Genomic DNA, 27,853 nt, shown 5'->3' with positions numbered 1-27,853 from the left:
GCCTTGAGTCACTGAGGCTATATATCACTTCCCCGGAATTTAGGGGGAAGAGCGGAGACGAAAGATGAAAGGGCACAGGCATGACTAAATGCTCGGAAAGTTTGGACGACGTTGGAATGTCCTCTTTAACTTTTAGGCTAATGCAAAATATTTGTGGGGTAAGAGGGGGGAATGCGCTGTTATCCCTGCATGTGTGGGAAAACAATGACACAGCAAGCATAAGGAAACAAAGATCCTTCTGCAAATAAGAAAATATTTATTAAATAATTGGAGGTCTTTGTTTCCCAAGAGGGTCTTTGACTTGTTTTTGGGGAGTAGAGTGAAAAACAAACACAGCTAATGGCAGAGGGTTGTAGAGACAATGCTGAACCAACAGTACATATTCATCCTCAGTGCAAAACATACACCAAGCTTTAGTCCTTTAATTACCCATCATAATGTAGAATAAAAGTATATCCTTGTGATATGTACAGGTACTAATGAACTGCTTGTTTGATTGAACCTTTTATTTGTGCCATCAGTTTATCATTGCTTTTGTTTCTTGGAGATATATGGAGGTTACCTGGGCTGCACTAGGGAGAAATCAGTGCTCTGACACTTGACACGGGTGGGTGTCTCTTTTCATGCCGAGTCCCACCAGAGCACCATCTCTCCATGACGGACGAGCTATCCTGAAAACACAGCCTCCCACAAATCAACACAGACACATACACACACGCACGCATGCACATGGAGGCATGCACACGCACACACAGAGACACACATAGATATGGAGACAAACACTGAGTGTACAAAACATTAGGAACACCTTCTCTTTCCGTGACATAGACTGACCAGGTGAATCCAGGTGAAAGTTATTATACCTTATGATCTCTTATTAAATCCACTTCAATCAGTGTAGATGAAGGGGAGAAGATTGCAACAGAGGGGTTAAAGAATGATTTTTAAGCCTTGAGACAATTGAGGCATGGATTGTGTATGTGTGCCATTTAGAGGGTGAATGGGCAAGATAAAATATTTAAAGGCCTTTGAACGGGATATGGTAGAAGGTGCCAGGCGCACCGGTTTATGTCAAGAACTTAAGGCTGTTCTGAGGGCAAAAGGGGGTGCAACTCAATATTAGGAAGTTGTTCCCAATGTTGTGTACACTCAGTGTACACAGATGCACCTACGCAGACCCACGCACAACCACGCACACCCACGCACACCCACGCGCAGCAGGAAACAAAAAAACACAGAGGAGGAGGCAGACCAGACCCAGACTAACTAGCTTCTTGAGGCGATTAACATATCCCCAAATTAATCCGATTTGATTTATCTCTTAGTGCTCGCAAGTGGGCAAAACAGCAGAGGAGCTTATTGCCTTATTTCTGGTATTATGGCACTGTTTTGATTTGCGTTTCACCGGTCTCACAACAAGGTTTAAAACAACTCCTAGTGGGGCTCCTCTTCAGTCACAACAGACATCTTCTTTAAAGTAAAGTGGGAGGAAGAGCTATCCGAGTGTGTGTCCCAAATATCACCCTATTCCCTATAAAGTGCACTACATTTGACCAGGGCCCATAGGGGGCCCTTAGGGCTCTGGTCAGTGCACTATGTGGGGAATAGGGTGCCATTTGGGATGCAGTCTCTATCTGGGTGTCTGGCTCATGCCATTTCAAATCCCATTTCACCACAACAGATCAATTCCAGGGAGAGGTCAGGGGCTATCACGAGGTCAGGGGCTTTAACCCTGCAACTGTCGTAGAGTGGCTGTGACACTGAGAGGGCGTGACCTGGCTGTCAGGCGGCTGCGCCCCACCAGGCTTGATGGCAGCCATGTTGGTGTCTGGGGGTCCCTGACCCCACACTGCCTCTAATTGCTTTAGGAGGGAGAAGACGGTGGTTTGGAGAGAGTGTGAGGATGCACCGCCACCTGATTCTCTTCTCAATTGTTGGTGCAAGGGTAGAGGATGAGTGGGAAAGGTATTGGTTATTGTGTAGCAGAGCAGCTCACTCGCAGCACACTTGCGATCTATGGGGGGAGTTGCTTCAACACACACATACGCACACACTCACACACACCTCACACACACCTCACACACGGAGCATGTGTGTGAGCACTCCAAGAATCGGCACATCGTCACTCAAACAATAGTGGAATCCCATGACTGACAAATGCCATGTGTTACAAGAGAAACCCCCATATTAACATAAAGACAAACAAGACAGGTTTATGAGCAGGTGGGTGATAGGGCCTAGAGGACAGCAGAGGTGGAGGCCTCTTCACATGCAGTCCCCCAACAGAAAATGATGAAATATCATCCATCATTGTGTAGTACCAGTATTTACAGTGTTTGTCTCCACCGCATTGAAATGCTATCAGCTCCTCTGACTGTCCCTCCCTATTCTCTCTACCTGAATAGCTAATTCTAGAGGCTTTAGTGTGGCTTTCCAAAGCATGCATCCTTGAGGGAATCCTAGAGGCAAGTGTACTACTGTGTAACTCAACCCCTGGGGCCACGGTGGACACAAGCCCTGGTCACAGAGTACAGCATGATTAGAAAGAAACAAGCTCTAGACACAGAGTACAGCATGATTAGAAAGAAACAAGCCCTGGTCACAGAGTACAGCATGATTAGAAAGAAACAAGCTCTGGTCACAGAGTACAGCATGATTAGAAAGAAACAAGCTCTGGACACAGAGTACAGCATGTTTAGAAAGAAACAAGCTCTAGACACAGAGTACAGCATGTTTAGAAAGAAACAAGCTCTAGACACAGAGTACAGCATGTTTAGAAAGAAACAAGCTCTAGACACAGAGTACAGCATGTTTAGAAAGAAACAAGCTCTAGACACAGAGTACAGCATGATTAGAAAGAAACAAGCTCTGGTCACAGAGTACAGCATGATTAGAAATAAACAAGCTCTGGACACAGAGTACAGCATGATTAGAAAGAAACAAGTTCTAGACACAGAGTACAGCATGATTAGAAAGAAACAAGCTCTGGTCACAGAGTACAGCATGATTAGAAAGAAACAAGCTCTGGTCACAGAGTACAGCATGATTAGAAAGAAACAAGCTCTGGTCACAGAGTACAGCATGATTAGAAAGAAACAAGCTCTGGTCACAGAGTACAGCATGATTAGAAAGAAACAAGACCTGGACACAGAGTACAGCATGATTAGAAAGAAACAAGCTCTGGTCACAGAGTACAGCATGATTAGAAAGAAACAAGCTCTGGTCACAGAGTACAGCATGATTAGAAAGAAACAAGACCTGGTCACAGAGTACAGCATGATTAGAAAGAAACAAGCTCTGGTCACAGAGTACAGCATGATTAGAAATAAACAAGCTCTGGACACAGAGTACAGCATGATTAGAAATAAACAAGCTCTGGTCACAGAGTACAGCATGATTAGAAAGAAACAAGACCTGGACACAGAGTACAGCATGATTAGAAATAAACAAGCTCTGGACACAGAGTACAGCATGATTAGAAAGAAACAAGCTCTGGACACAGAGTACAGCATGATTAGAAATAAACAAGCTCTGGTCACAGAGTACAGCATGATTAGAAAGAAACAAGCTCTGGTCACAGAGTACAGCATGATTAGAAAGAAACAAGCTCTGGTCACAGAGTACAGCATGATTAGAAAGAAACGATGTAGAACCAGAACTGATAGTAGATGGGATTATTGATAGACAGATGGACGGACGGACGGACAGACAGTCAGACGGAAACACATCTGTAGATAAACGGACAAACAGAGACAGATTAGAATATTCAGATGTAAGCATTTGCGTGTGCCTTTCAGAGTGAATGAACTGCATTGTACAGTATTGTTGGTGCATCTGAATAGGAGAGTTTTAGCAAGTGCACGTGTACTGGATGTACGGGCACACACACACACACACACACACACACACACACACACACACACACACACACACACACACACACACACACACACACACACACACACACACACACACCACACACACACACACACACACACACCACACACACACACACCCACACTCTTCCATCCGCTTGGTTGATCTTTAAGTTCATTAGCATAGAATGGGTGGTGATGAGATAGCTTGCATTAAATTCCAGGTGGCTGGGAGACCAGTCTTTCTCATATTGCCTGTATGTCTGTCTGAATACATCCCAAATGATACCCTAATCCCTATATAGTGCACTACTTTTGGCCAGAGTCCTGTGGAAATAGGGTGCCATTTGAGAAGCAGCCTTTGTCTGTACCACAAAAGCCTGGCTCGGCTTAGGGATTCAATCAATGATGTATGTAAACCCTGGATTGCGTATGCTATGTATTGGCCATTGAGAGGCTTTGAAGCCACCGGTCGGACATATTGGCACTCCCCAGTAGGAGCAGTCCTCCACAGGAATTAATGGAATTCTACAGTATTTCAATTAAATGTTTCAAGGACAAAATTACATGTATTTAAATATTTGTTTGTTGTACCGGGGACAGCAACATTAGTCATTTCAAAAATATATACTTTAAGGAACATATTTGTATGTATTTTTTATTCAAATGTTTAGCTCATATAATATAATTTAGGGTACCACATAGATATGGAGACATACACTGAGTGTACAAAACATTAGCAAAACCTGCTCTTTCAATGACATAGACTGACCAGGTGAAACCAGGTAAAAGCTATGATCCCTTATTGATGTCACTTGTCAGATCCACTTTAATCAGTGTAAAGAAGGATTTTTAAGACTTGAGACAATTGAGACATGGATATGTGTATGTGTGTCATTCAGAGGGTGACTGGGCAAGACCAAAGCTTTAAGTGCCTTTGAACGGGGTATGGTAGCAGGTACCATTTGCACCAGTTTGTGTTAAGAGATTAAGGCTGCTGGGTTTTTCATACTCAACAGTTTGCTGTGTGTATCAAGAATTGTCCACCACCCAAATGACACCCAACCAGCTTGACACAACTGTGGGAAGCACTGGAGTCAACATGGGCCAGCATCCCTGTGGAATGCTTTCGACACCTTGTAGAGTCCATGCCCTGACAAATTGTCAATATTAAGAAGGTGTTCTTAATGTTTATATAACTGCATTTCTATATTTTTTACAATGGTGTAGGAGTGACAAGATGAAGGCACGGTGGCTTCAACACAGCACCCCCTATTAGTCATCTAGTGAGTGATTCTTAACTGGTGGGATGCGATTTTGAATGGGTCTGAGTTAAAATAAAATTTAAATAAAATTTAAAAAATATATATATGTATAAAAATAACTCCAGTCTGAATTCCAATCGGGACTAAAAACAAGTAGAAAGTGTGTAGAAATGATTATGAACCTATGATTTTTAATAATTTAATTTGAACCTCTGAAAATTTTTCTTCAGTCTCAGTATTTTCAATATAGAGTTATTAGCAGCGCTATTTAGTGGAGTTGGTTGATTATGTGGTCTCAAACCAGTCAGCTTGACATTATTTATCAATAATATGGGAAAAAATTATATTGTTAACAATGAAAAAGGTGGGACTGTTGTTCTATTGACATAATTGGTACATTTACTGTCAATATATATTGGATCGCAACTGTGACAACCTGGCTCTGCACATGTATGAAAGCTCATTAATAATGAATACTGAATCAGCATTTGAAAAAGGTTACCGTGCACACAGTCTCTTCCTTGTACCTCTCCTTTTTTACCATTTCTAATACCCTTTTCAGTTCCCGCACACTGTCACCTCTTTTGTCAGGAGAACGTTGAGCTATGGCTTCCTCCATCTCACTGCGGAGCAGAGAGGAAGTGTGTGTGTGCGGGGGGAGGGAAAGAACTATGAGCCAAGTGGAATATAATCTGACGGCTGTATGTCTGAGTGGCATGGGGGGATTCAGGTTTCTTGCTCTGCTGCTGTGGCTGCGCTTTGTCATAAACATCTAATTCAGGTGGTGATGTGTATTATTACTGCTCTCCCCTCTGAAGTATAGGGCTGTAGGGCTGTTGCACACATGCACAAACGCACACACACACATACACACACAGAGAGAGAGAGCGAGACAACGCTACTGTCTGAGTCCATATGTTAGAGAGCTGTACATCGTCCTAACATCGTCAATAAGTGCAGTATAGGAGATGGTCCCTGGTCGATTGCACTTGACACTTCATTCTGCTTATTCAATCAAAAGAGAGAAAGGGGGTAGCAAGAAAGACCAAAGTAGCGACAAAACAGACGGCATAATGAAAGAAGGAGAAAAGAGGAGAGATTGTAAAGCAGCTCTCAACAATCCTCCTACAAAGCAGTAGCAGCCTAACTACCGTGTAGAGTGTTTTCCTGCTAACTAAAGTCAATTTCAAACCTTTTTAAACAGCTACATATAGAAGGTGACAGTTTGTCATGACATTGACCCATTGTCTTTGTAATAGACTGGCATGAACTGATTTATAATCACTGTACTGTGTATTCAGATATATTACTTTCTGTTCAGGCACATTTCAAGGACTGTGATGTGCGTACAGGTTGACTGAATCATCGCTGTAAAAAAGCAATGTTACATGTCTGCTCTTCATAAGCTGGAGAGCTATAGGCCTATGTATACTGAGTAAATTGTAGCAATGGCTTTCACATAGATATCACCTTGAGTTTGATTCACTTTTGGCACAAAGATTTGTTGTCCTCCACTTTCAGATCTTTTCCTGAGTCATGTTGTTGGTTGGTTGAGCATCCATCATGAGATGTATTCCCATACAGTGTTGATATGATGTGGTTGTTATGGTTCCCTTAGTGTACTTACCGTCAGTAATTGTAGACAGCATGCTGTTTGGCTGCCTTGGTAAATAGTACCATTACAATAAAACAGCTAGGCCAATCATTCATGGTTTATTTCATGGACTATGCAAAATGTTTGACTAACGGCAACATCCATTTCTTGGTTTTTGTTCCACTCACCCAACACGGTCTTTGAACTACACAAGGAATGTTACCCTGGAAACATCTAAAGACATTTCCCTGGAATTGGATGGGGAAACAAGACAGGGTTTCATTTGACATTTTCGACCTCTGGTGTGTTCTTCTTGCGGGGGTCTTTGCTTATGACTTAAAAGGGTGCTGTGCGGAAATGCGAACACCAAAGGAAGCAATTTCCTGAGCAGAAACAGTGTGTGAGTAAAATCCAGTGTGAAGACCACATCTCCCCCCGCCCCCAAACATCTGCAGACAGGTTTTGGTTGAAAACAAGATTTTCCTCTGAGAGACCATTGTTGTCAGTCGGTTGAGCGTCCACCATGCAACACTGAAAAATACGGTCGGCTGCACCTGTGTTAAAACAGGTTAAAACAGTGGTATTTTGCATTTGTGAAATGATTTTGATGTGATTGAAAGTTAAGGGTGGATGACAAACCAGGTGATATCCCTATACCTACTACTCCTCTGGAAAATGGTTGTGGACATTGTGGGGGTTGTGATTTGAATGGCATTCTAACAGGAGGTGGGGATTGGTTTGCTAAAGCTCCCGCCGTCTGTTTCTGTACTCTAGGAGGCCATTTCACAGAGGGAGGCCTAGATATTATGTTCACTCACATTTTATTAAAGTGATAACATTAATCCGCCTCTCTCGGCCTGAGACGAGGCAGTTGGAGAAAGAATGAATGGTTTCTGCTGCTGGGTAGAGGCTTTGAAAGGCTGCTCATTTTATTTTTTTTTGTATTTATTTGTCTGTTAGGGGCAAATGGTGAAGCCATCTATCCTCTCCTTTTGCCTTAGTAATAAAACAGCCTCCAAGTCCAGCTTGTTTAGTTGTTTAGAGGAGATCCTGCAGGGATTTGCGAGGCCGTGTATTTTAGAAGAAAGAAGGGAAGAACCCTGTGGCACTGACTGAATTAAAGACAGCCGAGAAGTCTGCTGTGTGTGTGTCGTCCCTGTAGCATGTGGAAGGCAGAGAAGTCCTCCATTAAAATTTTGAGTAACACTTTCCAATACAGTGACATTAAACTATAAGAACATAACTTAACACACACACACGTGCACACAATCACGGACACACACATGCGCGTACACACACACACCATAAGAAACAACCACATCATAATAGCATCAAAAGAAAATACATCTCAGTTACGAGGAGAGTTCAAATGATCTGCCACATAAGGAACGACCCTATGTAGCAGACATGAAAAGGTTGGGTAATAGAAACACAGTGAAAATACAAATAGGTATTGGGAGTCATAATAGACACATGCTGTGGGTGGACAGTCCCTCTCCCTGACACCCTACCAGCCAAACTTATTTGTTTTGTATGCAGTGCTAGCCGCCTCCATAGCTGCCTAGGGGGCTGTCTCTGTAAGCGAGCTCATTAGCATGTGTGTGGAGCATATGGAGTGACCAGAGCCCCATGTCCAGCACCAAGGCAGAGATAGGGCCCGTGGCTGGACGGGAGATAAGAATCCTGGGTGGGTTGGCTACGGGGGCCGGCCGGCCACTGGGGCACCAGCCTGCGGGCATGGAAAGAAGAGGAGAGGAGAGAGGAGGAGAGACAAGAGGCGAACAGCGTTATCAGGGCGGTGCAGGGCTAGGCAAAGGGGCAGGCTGGGAATTCCATGAGAGAGAGAGAGAGAGAGAGTCTCTGTATACGCACGTGTGTGGCTTTTGAGTCTGAATAAGTGTTTCACAGCATGCTGGCCCACATCATGTGTATGTATGTATCCATGTACTGTCAGCAGAGGTCAATCCACTCACAATATCCAATACCCCCAACCCACAGAATGCCATTTCACAACAATACATCGCCATACGCACGTTGCCAAGCCTAATATGATGCAGATAACTTACTACAATCTTGCAGTACGTCTCCTTGCTCTCTCGTTTTTTTCTATCTAATTTTCACACATTCTCTCCATCTCTTTTCTCCCTGAGTGAGGAACAGCTGAGAAAATTATCCCCTTGAATTCCAACTTCTCCTCCCAAACCATGTCTTGGATTTGTTTTTCTTTAGTTATCAGCATAACATTTACATTTACATTTAAGTCATTTAGCAGACGCTCTTATCCAGAGCGACTTACAAATTGGTGCATTCACCTTATGATATCCAGTGGAACAACCACTTTCAATAGTGCATCTAAATCTTTTAAGGGGGGGAGGGGGGAGGGGGGGGGGTTAGAAGGATTACTTTATCCTATCCTAGGTATTCCTTAAAGAGGTGGGGTTTCAGGTGTCTCCGGAAGGTGGTGATTGACTCCGCTGTCCTGGCGTCGTGAGGGAGCTTGTTCCACCATAGGGGTGCCAGAGCAGCAAACATAAAGTGCATGTACTGCAAACTTACGTTAATAAGTCACTTTGGATAAAAGTATATTTTCAATGACCAAACATACGTCAAAAGAAGAGGACGTACATATGTTGACCAAACAACATATGTACGTCAAAACACATAGCAATAGAACAATCTGTGTGGATCAGGAGTGACAGATTCCAACCTGATTCTTTCCCTCCCTCATCACTCACTTCCATGTCTCAATCCCCCAATGTTAAAAGCTCTTCTCCCCTCAGACACATAGTCAATTACAAAATTAGCCACTTTGTCCCCATACATTTTTTTGAAGCCCCTTGATGATGAATTGGAAGTAGGCCCCAAGTAAATGGCAATAGCAATGAAGGGTCTGTAGACTGTGACTGACTCTATCCACAGACTACTCTGTCCTGGATAAGCTTTCTCCAACCGTGACATTGCTGGCACGGCTCCCCACCCGTCTTTGAGGAGAGGACGAAAAGAGGTTGTGAGGAGAAAAGGAGATGTGAGAAGCCAATGTAATTGGTAGGGGAGACAAGACAGGGCGACATTTGACATTTTCGACCTCTTGCATGTTCTTCTTGTGGGGGGCTTGGTCATGAATTGAAAGGGTGCCATGAGGAAATGGGAACACCAAAGGAAGCAATTTCCTGTGGAGAAACATTTTGCGAGTGAAATTCACATACCTTCCCCCCCAGGTCTCCTCATTGCCACAATAATGTTAGCCTGCTGAGCTAAAGCCTATGAATTGATTCAGGGAGCTAAAGTTGGTCTTTAGGTAAATAGTCCATATCTTCTGCAGTACAGATTTGATCCAATGTCACACCTAGTTGGTTGGTTGTTGCTTCTGTCTGTCTCCAGAGGTGGGTGGGCGTAATGCCCGGAGAAGTCCTTGTCAGCATTCCAAATGGCACCCTTTTCCCTTTATATTGCACTACTTTTGCTCAGGGCCCATAGAGCTCTGGTCAAATGTAGTACACTATATATGAAATAGGGTGCCATTTGGGATGCATCCCTTGTCAGTGCAGGGTGAGGAATCCTTCACGCTGTCAAAGCCACCTGGCCAGGATGCTGTGCGATTTTCCCCGGCTACTGAAGTCCCGCTACAGGGAATCAAAGCGTGACAGGCAGCCTCCTTGGCTTGGTGCTGCTCAGTACTACCAAGCAAAGCTGCGGCAAGTGACAATTGCTGTCAATATATCGACTGGGATGTCAGGAAGTTGGTTACAGGCTTTTCACACAGCCAGGGCATGCCTGTCAGACCCTCACCAACCCCACCACACACACTCTATCTTCCCTCCTCCCGAAAAGCCTGCTAAATGTCTGGTGTTGAAACAGAAAACACCTGCCCCGTTCGATGAGGTATTTCCGCTGAGAGGAAGAGAGAAACCAACGGGGCACACAAGAGTAATCAGGAGGGAATGAAAGAAAAGGAGACAGATGAGAGAAATTGGGGGGGGGGGGGGGTGGGGTGGGGGGGGGGGGTGTATATGTCAATTATTGCTCCTATAGCAAGTGTTAATTAACACAAAAAACAACCGTTGTTCAGCAACAGTCAAATAGTTAACAGTGTGAGAAGCCCTCGTATGGCAGTTGATTAGTCCAACAGCCTGGGTTGAAACTACAGCATGAGATTACTTTTAGAGGGATAAAGTGGTCCCAAGACATCATTTGGTCTCAAGACATTTTTATTTTATTTATTTTATTTATTTCACCTTTATTTAACCAGGTAGGCAAGTTGAGAGCAAGTTCTCATTTACAATTGCGACCTGGCCAAGATAAAGCAAAGCAGTTTGACACATACAACAACACAGAGTTACATATGGAGTAAAACAAACATACAGTCAATAATATAGTAGAAAAATAAGTCTATATACAAAGTGAGCAAATGAGGTGAGATAAGGGAGGTAAAGGCAAAAAAGGCCATGGTGGCGAAGTAAATACAATATAGCAAGTAAAACACTGGAATAGTAGATTTGCAGTGGAAGAACGTGCAAAGTAGAAATAGAAATAATGGGGTGCAAAGGAGCAAAATAAATAAATAAATACAGTAGGGGAAGAGGTAGTTGTTTGGGCTAAATTATAGATGGGCTAAGTACAGGTGCAGTAATCTGTGAGCTGCTCTGACAGCTGGTGCTTAAAGCTAGTGAGGGAGATAAGTGTTTCCAGTTTTAGAGATTTTTGTAGTTCGTTCCAGTCATTGGCAGCAGAGAACTGGAAGGAGAGGTGGCCGAAGGAGGAATTGGCTTTGGGGGTGACCAGAGAGATATACCTGCTGGAGCGCGTGCTACAGGTGGGTGCTGCTATGGTGACCAGTGAGCTGAGATAAGGGGGAACTTTACCTAGCAGGGTCTTGTAGATGACCTGGAGCCAGTGAGTTTGGCAACGAGTATGAAGCGAGGGCCAGCCAACGAGAGCGTACAGGTCGCAGTGGTGGGTAGCATATGGGGCTTTGGTGACAAAACGGATGGCACAGTGATAGACTGCATCCAATTTATTGAGTAGGGCATTGGAGGCTATTTTGTAAAGGACATCGCCGAAGTCGGGGATCGGTAGGATGGTCAGTTTTACGAGGGTATGTTTGGCAGCATGAATGAAAGATGCTTTGTTGTGAAATAGGAAGCCAATTCTAGATTTAACCTGTGAGTTGTTTGATGTGAGTCTGGAAGGAGAGTCTAACCAGACGCCTAGGTATTTGTAGTTGTCCACATATTCTAAGTCAGAACCGTCCAGAGTAGTGATGCTGGACGGGCGGGCAGGTGCAGGCAGCGATCGGTTGAAGAGAATGCATTTAGTTTTACTTGTATTTAAGAGCAGTTGGAGGCCATGGAAGGAGAGTTGTATGGCATTGAAGCTCGTCTGGAGGGTAGTTAACACAGTGTCCAAAGAAGGGCCAGAAGTATACAGAATGGTGTCGTCTGCGTAGAGGTGGATCAGAGACTCACCAGCAGCAAGAGCGACATCGTTGATGTATACAGAGAAAAGAGTCGGCTCAAGAATTGAACCCTGTTGCACCCCCATAGAGACAGCCAGAGGCCCGGACAACAGGCCCTCCGATTTGACACACTGAACTCTATCAGAGAAGTAGTTGGTGAACCAGGCGAGGCAATCATTTGAGAAACCAAGGCTTTTGAGTCTGCCGATGAGGATGTGGTGATTGACAGAGTCGAAAGCCTTGGCCAGGTCAATGAATACGGCTGCACAGTATTGTTTCTTATCGATGGCGGTTAAGATATCATTTAGGACCTTGAGCGTGGCTGAGGTGCACCCATGACCAGCTCTAAAACATGATGTGGTCTCAAGACATAATGTGGTCTCAAGACCGAAGTCACACATTTACACCATTGAATAATGGAAATAAAGAAGCTGGCTTTTTGAAAACCATGTTTGGTGTGATCCCGGGCTAAATTTGACAAAAATATGTTAAATAGGTTATATCATGTGCTTTTGATATGCACAGTTCAGTCTCGTTAAAACAATATATGGGGAAAGAAAATTAATTGCATCCCACTTCTGCCACCAAATGCAGTAGAAATAGAGGGAGAGGTGTTTCAGGCCCTGAGTGAATGTGCCAAAAAAAAGGGTTGTGGACTCCTGCTGTCATACATAGCAGTGTCTTCCTTCCTCCTTCCTGTTCTTATATTTTGGACAGGACCATAAAAACATGTTATAGGAATGGCCCTCCTGAGAACAGAACAGCCTCCCTTGATTAAGTGTGGAACCTGTTCCAAAATCAAATTGTAAACAAATATTCTGAAGCTGTGTTCTCCATGATATTGCTGGATGTGTCTCAGGCAGCGTAGGATCTGTAAGGCAGTTCCAGCGACAAGTGTGTTTCAGAACTGCTGCCAGATATATTACCAGCAGGAAGTGGAGCAGAACAGCTCTGGCGATGCACCATGGACATTATGCAAATACTATAAGGGAACATATTAACTAGTCTGTCACTTTTAGTTCTCAGATGCCTACCCCAAATTGTCTCAGAAGTCGAGACCAGGCTCCCACTGAGCTGGAAAGAGGGCAAATTTAAATCAGGGAACCACACCAAGCCTGTGACATATGAGAGATAACAGGTCTGCTATACAACAGCGACATGTGGAGAGACGCTTTACCAAATGCATGAAGATACATTCATTTAACTCATAACATTGTGAATGTCTTAATGCATAGCCAACTATAAACTTAAATCCCTCTTAAACCTCAGATATTATATATTGATTAGCACACACTGGAAGATGGCATTTCCCTGCAATCATCTCCGTTTGTTTACAAGTAGGCTGAGTAACGCATGCCATTACAGGGCTAATGATGTACGATTGTCATCACACACATGGCAGATTTAATTGTGCCACTCAGATTGCGGCTAATGACTTTACGAGGAAATGATTGACACAATGATCTGTGCCGAGGTTCTACAGGTAGAATAAATAAATAAGCAACCCCCCCGATGGAAGGGTCGTCAATCTTGCCAACTGCCTCTAGAGTGCCCCAGTCAGTTAACATTTTAGAAAACGGCTGCCCCATTAATAATAAAGCCATATTAACATAAATGAATTCCTCCTCAGTGTAGGATTCGCCTGAACAGTTATTAAAGTCAAATTTGGCCCCATTAATAATGCATACACCTTTGACTTTCTAATATCAAGATTATGTGGAATTACGGTGAGCATCCATTATTTATTAACGACATTCAATTGGGGACCTTGATGAGCTCTAATTAGTGGTGGTGGGGAGGGCATGAAGCTGCCCCTGATGAAACTTGTCAATCAAGCCACCATCCTTAAGACCCCCCTCCCAGTCCAACACACACACACACACACACACACACACACACACACACACACACACACACGTTGTGTGGCACCTGTGTAGTTGTGTACAACAAGGGCACAGGACAATGCCACCACCTCTGTGCCAAGTCAAAGTTGCTGAGGCCTCTCTCCTTGTCCATCATGCCTATTTGAAGAAGTGCCATGAAGGGTTGGCATGGCATGGAGTGCAGAGCGGACCCTTTCCCCTCCACGGCATGGCCCTTCTGTAAAATGAGGACTGATTTCAAACTTAATTGCTCCTGAGCCAGACTGAATGTCACAAGAAGGGTGAGGGACTGTCACACTCTGGTCCTCAGGGTCTCTAGTCAGTCTGTCTGTCTGTCTGTCTGTCTGTCTGTCTGTCTGTCTGTCTGTCTGTCTGTCTGTCTGTCTGTCTGTCTGTCTGTCTGTCTGTCTGTCTGTCTGTCTGTCTGTCTGTCTGTCTGTCTGTCTGTCTGTCTGTCTGTCTGTCTGTCTGTCTGTCTGTCTGTCTGTCTGTGTTTCAAGCAGGCACACAGACGCAAGAGCTGCAAACTATTACAGACTACAAAGGGAAGCACAGCCGAGAGCTGCCCAGTGACACGAACCTACCAGATGAGCTAAATTACTTCTATGCTCTCTTCGAGGCAAGTAACACTGAAACATGCATGAGAGCATCAGCTGTTCTGGACGACTGTGTGATCACGCTCTCCGCAGCTGATGTGAGTAAGACCTTTAAACAGGTCAACATTCCCAAGGCTGCAGGGCCAGATGGATTACCAGGATCTGTACTCCGAGCATGCTCTGACCAACTGACAAGTGTCTTCACTGACATTTTCAACTTGTCCTTGTCTGAGTCTGTAATACCAACATGTTTCAAGCAGACCACCATAGTCCCTGTGCTCAAGAACACTAAGGTAACCTGCCTAAATGACTACCGAACCGTAGCACTCACGTCTGTGTCCATGAAGTGCTTTGAAAGGCTGGTCATGGCTCACATCAACACCATTATCCCGGAAACCCTAGACCCACTCCAATTTGCATACCACCCCAACAGATCCACAGATTATGAAATCTCTACTACTCCACACAGCCCTTTCCAACCTGGACCAAAAACCAGCACCTATGTGAGAATGCTACTCAATGACTACAGCTCAGCGTTCAACACCATAGTTCCCTAAAAGCTCATCACTAAGCTAAGGACCCTGGGACTAAACACCTCCCTCTGCAACTGAATCCTAGACTTCCTGATGGGCCTCCCCCAGGTGGTAAGGGTAGGTAACAAAACATCCTCCACGCTGATCCTCAACACGGGTGCCCCTCAAAGGTGCATGCTCAGTCCCCTCCTGTACTCCCTGTTCACTCATGTCTGCACGGCCAGGCACGACTCCAACACCATCATTAAGTTTGCCGATGACACAACAGTGGTAGGCCTGATCACCAACAACGACAAGACAGCCTACAGGGAGGAGGTCAGAGACCTGGCCGAGTGGTGCCAGGACAACAACCTTTCCCTCAACGTGATCAAGACAAAGAAGATGATTGTGGACTACAGGAAAAGCAGGACCAAGCACGCCCCCATTCTCATCAACGGGGCTGTAGTGGAGCAGGTTGAGAGCTTCAAGTTCCTTGGTGTCCACATCACCAACAAACTAACATGGTCCAAGCGCACCAAGACAGTCGTGAAGAGGGTACAACAAAACCTATTCCCCCTCAGGAGACTGAAAAGATTTGGTATGGGTCCTCAGATCCTCAAATGTTTCTACAGCTGCACCATCGAGAGCATCTTGACGGGTTGCATCACTGCCTGGCATGGCAAATGTTCGGCCTCCGACCGCAAGGCACTACAGAGTGTGGTGCGTACGGCCCAGTACATCACTGGGGCCACACTTCCTGCCATCGAGAACCTCTATAACAGGCTATGTCAGAGGAAGGCCCTAAACATTCTCAAAGACTCCAGCCACCCTAGTTATAGAATGTTCTCTATGCTACCGCACGGCAAGCGGTACCGGAGCGCCAAGTCTAGGTCCAAGAGGCTTCTAAACAGTTTCTAACCCCAAGCCATAGGACTCCTGAACATCTAATCAAATGGCTACGCAGACAATTTAGATTGCCCCCCCCTTTTACACTGCTGCTACTCTCTGTTATTATCTATACATAGTCACTTTAATAACTCTACCTACATGTACATATTACCTCAAAAATCACGACTAACTGTTGCCCTCGCACACTGACTTTGTACCGGTACCCCTTGTATATAGCCTCGTTATTGTTATTTAACTTTTGCTGTTTAATTATTTGTTACTTTTATATATTTTTTATTCTTCAAACTGCATGGTTGGTTAAGGGCTTGTAAGTAAGCATTTCAATGTAAGGTCTACTCCAGTTGTATTTGGCGCATGTGACAAATAATATTTTATTTGACTTGATATGGACCAAAAGTCATATGTAACTATTTTGCTCGATAACGATAAATACAACAATATTTATTTTTATGGACAGTTACTTTACAGACTATCATCCTGTTCAGGTGGTGTACCTTTACATCAAGCTGCCTCGCGCTACAGAAACAGAAGATGGGAGCAGGAGCCTATGAGCCATTCCGGCTTTCAAGAACAGCGGCTCATGCAAGGCTACTTACTTGACATTAACGGCAGGGTTTTGGACAATTTTTTTACAGTACCAACCCGAGCACTCCATACTGCCATGTCACGTTGGTATAAAGGGTCAGGAAACAGGCGCAGGAATGTGTCATATTTTTTACAATTTCTTTACCCAAATTACAGTGTGCCGGGTACAGGCACGGAGACGAAGACCAAACAAACACGTATACCAAACACAGGGTTGAGACCCAAACAAAAGAGCGAGGAGTACCTCAAATAAATACAGAATCGCACAATGATTATTACATGGGACGAGACCCGTAATCATCTGCACAATACACGCGGCACGAGAGCCAAAACAACACAGCACAGGTACTCACATGACCAATGGACATTAAAACAATAATCGACAAGACAACGGTGAACAAATGGCACACTTATACAATTACTAATCAATAGGAATTAGGGGCCAGGTGTGCGTAATGACAGTTCCAGAAGGATCCGTGACATGCCACCTATGGACTCTTGGCCCTACCACCCCTATGGGAGGGAAGCTCCCGCTCAGCCCAGTCCAAGCTCTTCTCTGTCCTGGCACCCCAATGGTGGAAACAGCTTGGCCCTGAAGCTAGGACTGAAGAGTCGCTGCCCATCTGAAACCCTACCTCTTCAAAGAGTATCTAAAATGCATTTAACTAGGCAAGTCAGTTAAGGACAGACGTTCCGCTAGCGGAACCCCGTTCCGCCTGCGGAACCCCTAGCCAACAGCCAATGGCATCGCACGGCGCGAAATACAAAACCAACTAAAATACCACAATTCAATTTTCTCAAACAATCAACTATTTTACACCATTTTAAAGATAAGACTCTCGTTAATCTAACCACATTGTCCGATATCAAAAGGCTTTACAGCAAAAGCAAAACATTAGATTATGTTAGGAGAGTACATAGACATAAATAATCACACAGCCATTTTCCAAGCAAGCATATATTTCACATAAACCCAAACCACAGCTAAATGCAGCACTAACCTTTGATGATCTTCATCAGATGACACTCCTAGGACATTATGTTATACAATATATGCATGTTTTGTTCAATCAAGTTCATATTTATATCAAAAAACTGCTTTTTACATTAGCATGTGATGTTCAGAAATAGCATACCCACCGAAAACCTCCGGTGAATTTACTAAATTACGCATGATAAACGTTGACAAAATACATAACAATTATTTTAAGAATTATAGATACAGAACTCCTTTATACAATCGCGGTGTCAGATTTTAAAATAGCTTTTCAGCGAAAGCACATTTTGCAATATTCTGAGTACATAGCTCGGCCATCACGGCTAGCTATTTTGACATCCGCCAAATTCGGGGTCACCTAAACTCAGAATTACTATTACAAAAATTGGACTACCTTTGCTGTTCTTCGTCAGAATGCACTCCCAGGACTTCTACTTCAACAACAAATGTTGTTTTGGTTCCAAATAATCCATAGTTATATCCAAATACCTCCCTTTTGTTCGTGCGTTCAGGTCACTATCCGAAGGGTGACGCGCGAGCATATTTGGTGACAAAAAAATGTACAAATATTCCATTACCGTACTTAGAAGCATGTCAAACGCTGTTTAAAATACATTTTTATGCGATTTTTCTTGTAAAATAGCGATAATATTCCAACCGGGCAACGTTGTATTCATTCAAAGTCTGAAAGAAAAAAATGGAGAATTCTCGTGACCGCGCATCTCCAGTCCCACTGTCCCCAGGCTGACCACTCACAAACAGAACTGCTGTACTTTGCCCAGAGACAGCAGACACCCCATTCCACTTTCTGGCGGCTTTAGAGAACCAATGGAAGCCTTAGAAAGTGTCACGTTACAGCACAGATGCTGTAATGTCGATAGAGATGCAACAGAAGGACAACAAATTGTCAGACAGGGCACTTCCTGTATGGAATCTTCTCAGGTTTTGGCCTGCCGTGTGAGTTCTGTTATACTCACAGACACCATTCAAACAGTTTTAGAAACTTTAGAGTGTTTTCTATCCAAATACACTAATTATATGCATATTCTCGTTTCTGGGCAGGAGTAGTAACCAGATTAAATCAGGTAAATTTTTTATCCGGCCGTGAAAATACTGCCCCCTATCCCAAAGAAGTTTTAAGAACAAATTCTTATTTACAATGACGGCCTACCAAAAGGCAAAAGACATCCTGCGGGGACGGGGGCTGGGATGAAAAAAATAAAACATTAAATAAATAAACAACATATACAGTGAGGGAATAAAGTATTTTGATTCCCTGCTGATTTTGTACGTTTGCCCACTGACAAAAAAATTATCAGTCTATAATTTTAATGGTAGGTTTATTTGAACAGTGAGAGACAGAATAACAACAACAAAAAATCCAGAAAAACGCATGTCAAAAAGTTGATTTGCATTTTAATGAGGGAAATAAGTATTTGACCCCCTCTCAATCAGAAAGATTTCTGGCTCTCAGGTGTCTTTTATACAGGTAACGAGCTGAGATTAGGAGCACAGTCTTTAAGGGAGTGCTCCTAATCTCAGTTTGTTAACTGTATAAAAGACACCTGTCCACAGAAGCAATCAATCAATCAGATTCCAAACTCTCCACCATGGCCAAGACCAAAGAACTCTCCAAGGATGTCAGGGACAAGATTGTAGACCTACACAAGGCTGGAATGGGCTGCAAGACCACCGGCAAGCAGCTTGGTGAGAAGGTGACAACAGTTGGTGCGATTATTCGCAAATGGAAGAAACACAAAAGAACTGTCAATCTCCGTCGGCCTGGGGCTCCTTGCAAGATCTCACCTCGTGGAGTTGCAATGATCATGAGAACGGTGAGGAATCAGCCCAGAACTACACAGGAGGATCTTGTCAATGATCTCAAGGCAGCTGGGACTGTAGTCACCAAGAAAACAATTGGTGAAGGACTGAAATCCTGCAGCTCCCGCAAGGTCCCCCTGCTCAAGAAAGCACATATACATGACCTTCTGAAGTTTGCCAATGAACATCTGAATGATTCAGAGGACAACTGGGTGAAAGTGTTGTGGTCAGATGAGACCAAAATGGAGCTCTTTGGCATCATCTCAACTCACCGTGTTTGGAGGAGGAGGAATGCTGCCTATGACCCCAAGAACACCATCCCCACCGTCAAACATGGAGGTGGAAACATTTTAATGTTTGTTAATGCTTTGTAACTTTAGCTTTATGTCTTTATGTGATTTAATTCATCTTACAATGTTATTCAAATATCTGCCTTTAGTGTTCCACTCTCAGACAAATTCTTGCTAGTCAACATCAACTCATTGCCTAACACTTGCTTACATATTTTAATTATATTTATGGAGTCAGATAATTCATTTAATAGACTTTGTTAACATATTAATTGCATAGTCTTATCACAAGTTGCATGTGAGGTATATACAATATACACATATAAAATATTACCCCACTACAAACATTCTACTCAATGCATTCTCAGTTGGAGATGATGAAGATTTAGTCTAAAGCACATTATAGTGGCGTGGAAATAATGATGACATTTCTAGAGGCAAGTAAATAGCAGGAAAACCTTTTGTCATTATTGTGATGGAATCAGATTTAATTAAGATGTAGTATAACATTACCTAGATAGCTCAAAGTGAGGGGAAAGCACCAGATTTTAGCTAGCTAATGTTAGCTTTGCGAGGTATTTTTGGCGAAGTTTGTTAGCTAATAGTAACATTTCCATCTGTCTACAATCAATTTGACATAGCTGTTTCCAACTAATTATTTGCATACTTTAGCAATTTTGTTTTATTTCTAAGCCACTATAATGTAATTCAGACCAAACAATCGTTAGCCCCTGTTCAGAATAACTGGGCACCACTCAACTTTCTGGAGCCACTATGGCTGAGACGTCTTTAGAATGTTCATAACGCTGGCATGACACAACCGAGTGACGGAGGTGCAACCCATGAATAGACTACAAAGAAACAGTGACCTGCATGGCATTCCCTTTAGATATTTCCTAGTCTTCGAGCAGCTTTCTGCTGTGGAAATATGACATCAGTAACATTGAATAGATGGAAAAGAATAGAGGGGGGAGGAGAACGAGTGCTGTCTGAAAATGAACTCTGCTCTCCTGAGTACCTGCAGGAGATCAAATGAAACGAAAGAAGGAAAGTAAGAAAGGGAGAGAATGGAATAAAGGAAACATAGACATGAAGATAGTATCATGTCATTTTGAAATCTACTTAGTAACCTGGAATGAGACTGTGCTTATCCTTCTGCTTATTAGCAGGGCTCCATTCAAGTCAACGTCCCCCAGAACCCAGAGATGAACAGATTAGCCCATGTGCGCATGCACACACGCACACAGACACACACATTTCTGACATTATTTACTGTGAACTCCAGTTGACCATCCTCCAACCAACTAAAGTGCTCTTTTGTCCCCTGCTCAAGTCCATTTTCCTGGGGTCCTATGTGAGTCTGCGCAGCAAATGAGGCCAATTAGGTTCATATGGCAATTGACACCCACAGGGGTAGACCAATCATGGAGAAAGAATAGCATTATTTCCATCATGCTATGGTTCATTTGGCATCTGGGGAACTCTTTGAGAGAGTTCATAATGTTAATCATTAGGCTATATTATTTTTAGCACAGATTAAAGCAGGACTTTAGCAGATCTTTAATTCAAATGCCAACATGTTTTTAAAATCTGGAGAAGGGAGATTTTCGTAGACCAAGTACTGTACAGGCAAGTGAAGAAGCACCTTCCTTCTAATCTTCTTGATATCTTTTATGGGTCCATAGCATTGTCACATTCAATTAAAATATTTTGGATTCACAACATATCATGCTTGCTTTGATTGAACACTCTGTGGGGATGTTCTCTACAAGGACTCATTGAATGTTTCCGTTAAAAAACTAAAATGCATCCACTAAATATTCTGTCTGTCCCTATCCATCACTTTAAATGTTACCTAAGCACCAATTGGATACCATCCGTTATAATTGCCAATTCTTTTTTGGCTCTGACTATACAGAGGAGTGATTTCCTCGTATTCAAATCTCTGAGTCGCACAAAGCCGGCGTGTCAACTTTCCACTTCATTACAGGATGGGCAATAGACTCATTTCTTGCAGGCGCGACGCTCCGATAATTGTTTTCTACCCCTCCACCCAGATAGCTAATTTACATGCATTCCTTCCTCACCATGCAGGTGTAGGAGAGAGAAGAGAAATATGAAAATACTCCCGGTTTCACATTTACTCGCTGTCTATTAACAACATGACACATGGAAGCCAGGAAATAATATGTATCGCGTCCCCTTTTATATCATTTGCTTGGTGACATGCGATATGTCCGACTGGGCTTGAAATTGGACAGAAACATGTGGATGCCAAGTAGACCCACTATGAGAAGAAAGGAGGATGACAGAGCAGGAAATGATGCAATTTAAATGATAAATGGATAGAGTGGAGGAAATGCTGTTTTTCAAAGATGGTTCAAGAGGCCCTATCTCTTGACACCATTGTTGGTTAGTTTAGTTCTGTTGGTATTGTCCATATTGCAGTACAGCACATGTCAACACACATTAACACAGGTCACAAGCATATCTCAATTGTCTATAGCTTACAGATATGTTTTAATTTAGTTCATTCTCAAAATGATGTGGATACACTAAAGACCGAATGCTTAAAGTATATACAGAATCATCCTCCTATCTCTCTTTGTTCTCTTTCTTCATCTCTTCACTGGCTCTGTAAATCCTCTTTCCTCTGAAGTCATAGTTCCCCTATAATCATGCCCCTCTCCTCCGTAATTCTCTCTCATCCTCTTTGCATCCCACACTCCTCCTCCATCTCAGAACCTCATCTTGCAGAGCCAATTGGTACGCAAACAAATACATGTCTCTGTTATGTCACTCTATGCATAGACAACATGATAACACATGACAACAGATGTTATAATGGTTAGACATACGCTCAGACAGCCTTCTCCCATTGCTTGGTACAATTAGACAGAACTCTAGAAAGAAAGTTGTCAAGCAATCTTACAAGTAGCAGAGCCCTTACAAAAATATTGAACTACGAATTCTAGGATCTAATGTAAATAGCATAGCTTACAGTTTTGTAAAACAGTATTGTGAAGCTCCAGAGTCAGATTTCCCATGAGGCTTATTGTTGTTGGGGCTAGATTTGAATCAGCACTTGAGTCTAGACCTTTTGACAGGGTTAAAGAAATAGTCCATGTACTGTCCAATTTCTTCAAGAAGTGCACCCATACACTTTCTGTAAGTATAAAGCACCCTTCTGATGACCAACCTTACCCACTAATCCTCACATATGACACCAACATGTAAAAAGTGAAGGGTGGGTTTGATCCATGTACCTCACTGCCCCAACAATATAGCCAATGTTCCCAAAAGAAGACAGGCCCATCCTTTGCAGCATCCCAAAGCGTTGGTATATACAGTTGAAGTCGGAAGTTTACATACACTTAGGCTGGAGTCATTAAAACTCGTTTTTAAAACGCGTTTTTCAACCACTCCATAAATTTCTTGTTAACAAACTACAGTTTTGGTAAGTCGGTTAGGACATCTACTATGTGCTTGACACAAGTAATTTTTCCAACAATTGTTTACAGACAGATTATTTCACTTATAATTCACTGTATCACAATTCCAGTGGGTCAGAAGTTTACATACGCTAAATTGACTGTGCCTTTAAACAGCTTGGAAAATTACAGAAAATGATGTCATGGCTTTAGAAGCTTCTGATAGGCTAATTGACATCATTTTAGTCAATTGGAGGTGTACCTGTGAATATATTTCAAGGCCTACCTTTAAACTCAGTGCCTCTTTGCTTGACATCATGGGAAAATCAAAAGAAATCAGCCAAGACCTCAGAAAAAGAATTGTAGACCTCCACAAGTCTGGTTCATCCTTGGGAGCAATTTCCAAATACCTGAAGGTACCACGTTCATCTGTACAAACAATAGTACACAAGTATAAACATCATGGGACCACGCAGCCGTCATACCGCTCAGGAAGGAGACGCGTTCTGTCTCATAGAGATGAAACATACTTTGGTGCGAAAAGTGCAAATAAATCCCAGAACAACAGCACCTTGTGAAGATGCTGGAGGAAACCGGTGCAAAAGTATTTATATCCACAGTAAAACGAGTCCTATATCGACATAACCTGAAAGGCCGCTTAGCAAGGAAGAAGCCACTGCTCCAAAACCGCCATAGAAAAGCCAGACCTCGGTTTGCAACTGCACATGGGGAAAAATATCATACTTTTTGGAGAAATGTCCTCTGGTCTGATGAAACAAAAATAGAACTTCTTGGCCATAATAACCATTGTTATGTTTGGAGGAAAAAGGGGGAGGCTTGCATGCCAAAGAACCCAATTCCAACCGTGAAGCACCTGGGTGGCAGCATTATGTTGTGGGGGTGCTTTGCTGCAGGAGGGACTGGTGCACTTCACAAAATAGATGGCATCATGAGAAAGGAAAATTACGTGGATATATTGAAGCAACATCTCAAGACATCAGTCAGGAAGTTAAAGCTTGGTCGCAAATAGGTCTTCCAAATAGACAATGACCCCAAGCACACTGGAACACACTGGAACATTTTATACTATGTTGTTGATGTAAGTAATATTTGTTGCTCTGTGGTGTGTAATGAGGAGCAACCAGACTGCACTTGACACATTTATTGCTTATTTCAGTTACTAAGAAGCATGCATACATTAAGAAAATCACTTTTAAAACGGTTAAATCCCCATTGATTGATGATTAATTGAAAAATGGAATGGTTGAGGCAAAAGGAAATATGTCTGGCTGCACAACCGATTAGCAAACGTACTGTAAATTGAGAAATCATGTGATAAACTCAATAAAAAGAAGAAACTATATTATGAAACAAAGATTAATTATATAAAGAATGACAGTAAAATCTCTGGAGCACCTTAAATGAACTTTTGGGCAAAAAGACAATCTCAGCTACATCATTCACTGGCTCATTAATCACAAAACCACCTGATACTGCCAATTTCTTTAATGATTTTTTCATTGGCAAGATTAGCAAACTTAGATATGACATGCCAGAAACAAATGCTCACACTACACATCCAAGTAATACTGATCATATGATGAAGACAAGTGTTTTAAATTCTGTAAAGTGTGGAATATGTGAAAAAATTATTGTTGTCTATCAACAATGACATGCCACCGGGGTCAGACAACTTGGATGGAAAATTACTGAGAATAATAGCAGACGATATTGCTACTCCTAATTGCCGTATCTTCAATTTAAGCCTACTAGAAAGTGTGTGCTTTCAGGCCTGGAGGGAAGCAAACATCCTTCCTCTAATTAAGAATAGTTAAGTCCCCTTTACTGGCTCAAATAGCCGACTAATCAGCCTGTTACCAACCTTTAGTAAACTTTTGGGAAAAAATGATGTTTGACCAGATACAATGCTATTTTACAGTGAACAAATTGACAACAGACTTTCAACACGCTTATAGGGAAGGACATTCAACAAGCACAGGACTTACACAAATGTCTGATGATTGGCTGAGAGAAATTGATGATAAAAAGATTGTGGGGGCTGTTTTGTTAGACTTCATTGCGGTTTTTCAGTCAGGAAGTTAAAGCTTGGTCGCAAATGGGTCTTCCAAATGGACAATGACCCCAAGCATACTTTCAAAGTTGTGGCAAAATGGCTTAAGGACAACAAAGTCAAGGTATTGAATTGACCATCAAAAAGCCCTGACCTCAATCCTATAGAACATTTGTGGTCATAACTGAAAAAGCGTGTGCGAGCAAGGAGGCCTACAAACTTGACTCAGTTACACCAGCTCTGTCAGGAGGATTGGGACAAAATTCACCCAACTTATTGTGGGAAGCTTGTGGAAGGCTACCCAACACTTTTGACCCAAGTTAAACAATTGAAAGGCAATGCTACCAAATACTAATTGAGTGTACGCCAACTTCTGACCCACTGGGAATGTGATGAAAGAAATAAAAGCTGAAATAAATCATTCTCTCTACTATTATTCTGACATTTCACATTCTTAAAATAAAGTGGTGATCCTAACTGACCTAAGACAGAGAATTCTTACTGGGATAAAATGTCAGGAATTGTGAAAAACTGAGTTTAAATGTATTTGGCTAAGGTGTATGTGAACTTCCGACTTCAACTGTAAGTACTGCAGTCACAACAATTTCCTCGACAAGTCACAGCCCATCTTCCTGTAATCTTGTCTGTGACAGTTGTTTTTCTGGATGTACTGAAAACCATAACTAAGCAGAGAAATCTTCACAAGACCAGGGTTTTAATTGCTTCTAGGCAGGGAGTTTCACCTCAACTGTGCGTTGTTTCCTCTCTTCTCCAGGATTAATTTGAAATCTTGGAACAGTGGTTAAAGGATTTCTTCCTATGCAAGGCCTCCTGTGTGGAGTCTTCCCTGTGTCTTCCCTATCTTCCCTGTAGTCTTCCCTGTGGCTCAGTTGGTAAAGCATGGTGTTTGCAACACCAGGGTTGTGGGTTTGATTCCCACGGGGGGCCAGTACAATTTTTTTTTTTTTAAATGCATGAAATCAAATGTATGCATTCACTACTGTATGATGCTCTGGATAAGAGCTTCTGCTAAATGACTAAAATGTAAATGTAAATGGAGTTTGTCAATGGGAGCCCTGTACTTTGCTAACAAATCCTTGTTAGGCACCCTTATTCCCTATATAGTGCACTATTCTGACCATATAGTGCACTATTCTGCACTACATAGGGTATAGGGTGCCATTTCGGACGCACCCACTGATTTGCACTCCCCCAAAAAATTTGTAAAGGCAATCAGCAGACCCTGCGGCCCTCAATAACTACTGGGCTACTTTACTGTAAGGCTACAGAGATTCTGCTTTGGTTATAACATAAAGGCACATGTCCCCCAGTATGGCCCATACATCTGTTCAGTCTCCCCACATGTGTGCCCCTGGCTCTGTTGCTGTGGTGGCGAGATATACTCTGGTGTGTGAAATAGACACTCAGCGCTCCAGGGACAATTGCTTTTTAAGAGCACTCCATTTGTATTTGAATAGAGACCGGAAGAGAAGGAAAGGTGCAGAAAGACAGTGTGTCAGTTTCAAGCCTATACAGTACTGTAGTTGAATGACTGTGATTAAACGACTTGCTGTACTTGTGTGGGTAAAGAAATGGAGAACAAGGATATATGTACACACATAACGCGCATGACATGAACACAAGCACACAGTATATTTTCTTGATGACTTATTCATGGCCCTCGAGGTTCTTAAAAGCAAGTCACCATTCAGCTGAGTATGGCACCACGTCACTCATAACAATGCCATGGCCAATGCGACTCAACATGATGGAGGGGCTGAGTGATTTTGCTATGACAGGAACTTAGTTATAAAATAAAATAAAATGTTAGTCGTCACATGCTTCCTAAACAACAGGTGTGGACTACTTAGGGGCCCTTCCCAACAATGCAGAGAGAAAGAAAATAGAGAAATAATAGAAAAGTAAAACACATAACAATAAAAGTAATAGAAGATACACAACGAGTAATAATTACTTGGCTATATACACTGGGTACCAGTACTGAGTCAATAACAACTTGGCTATATACAAGGAGTATCAGTACTGAGTCTGTGCAGAGGCACGAGGTAATTGAGGTAGATATGTACATATAAATAGGAATAAAGTGATTGATAGTAAACAGTAGCTGCAGCGTATGTGATGAGTCGAAAAAGTTAGTGCAAAAAGGGTCAATGCAGATCGGTCGGGTAGCTATTTGGTTAACTATTTAACTAACAATTTAGCAGTCTTATGGCTTGGGGGTAGAAGCTGTTCAGGGTCCTGTTGGTTCCAGACTTGGTGCATCAGTAGCGCTTGCCATGCAATAGCAGAGAGAACAGTCTATGACTTGGATGGCTGGAGTCTTTAACCTTTTTTAGGGCCTTGCTCTGACACCACATGGTTTAGCGGTCCAGTACCAGTGATGTACTGGGCCGTACACACTACCCTCTGTAGCGCCTTACGGTCGGATGCCAAGCAGTTGCCATACCAAGCGGTGATGCAGCCAGTCAAGATGCTCTCAGTGGTGTAGCTGTATAAGTTTGAGGGCCCATGCCAAATCTTTTCAGCCTCCTGAGGTGGAAGAGGCGTT

This window comes from Salmo salar, chromosome 22, assembly GCF_965601325.2.
Source record: "Salmo salar chromosome 22, fSalSal1, whole genome shotgun sequence".
Lineage (NCBI taxonomy): Eukaryota > Metazoa > Chordata > Actinopteri > Salmoniformes > Salmonidae > Salmo > Salmo salar.
The sequence above is the reverse complement of the archived record's forward strand: the minus strand, read 5'-3'. Positions refer to the sequence as shown.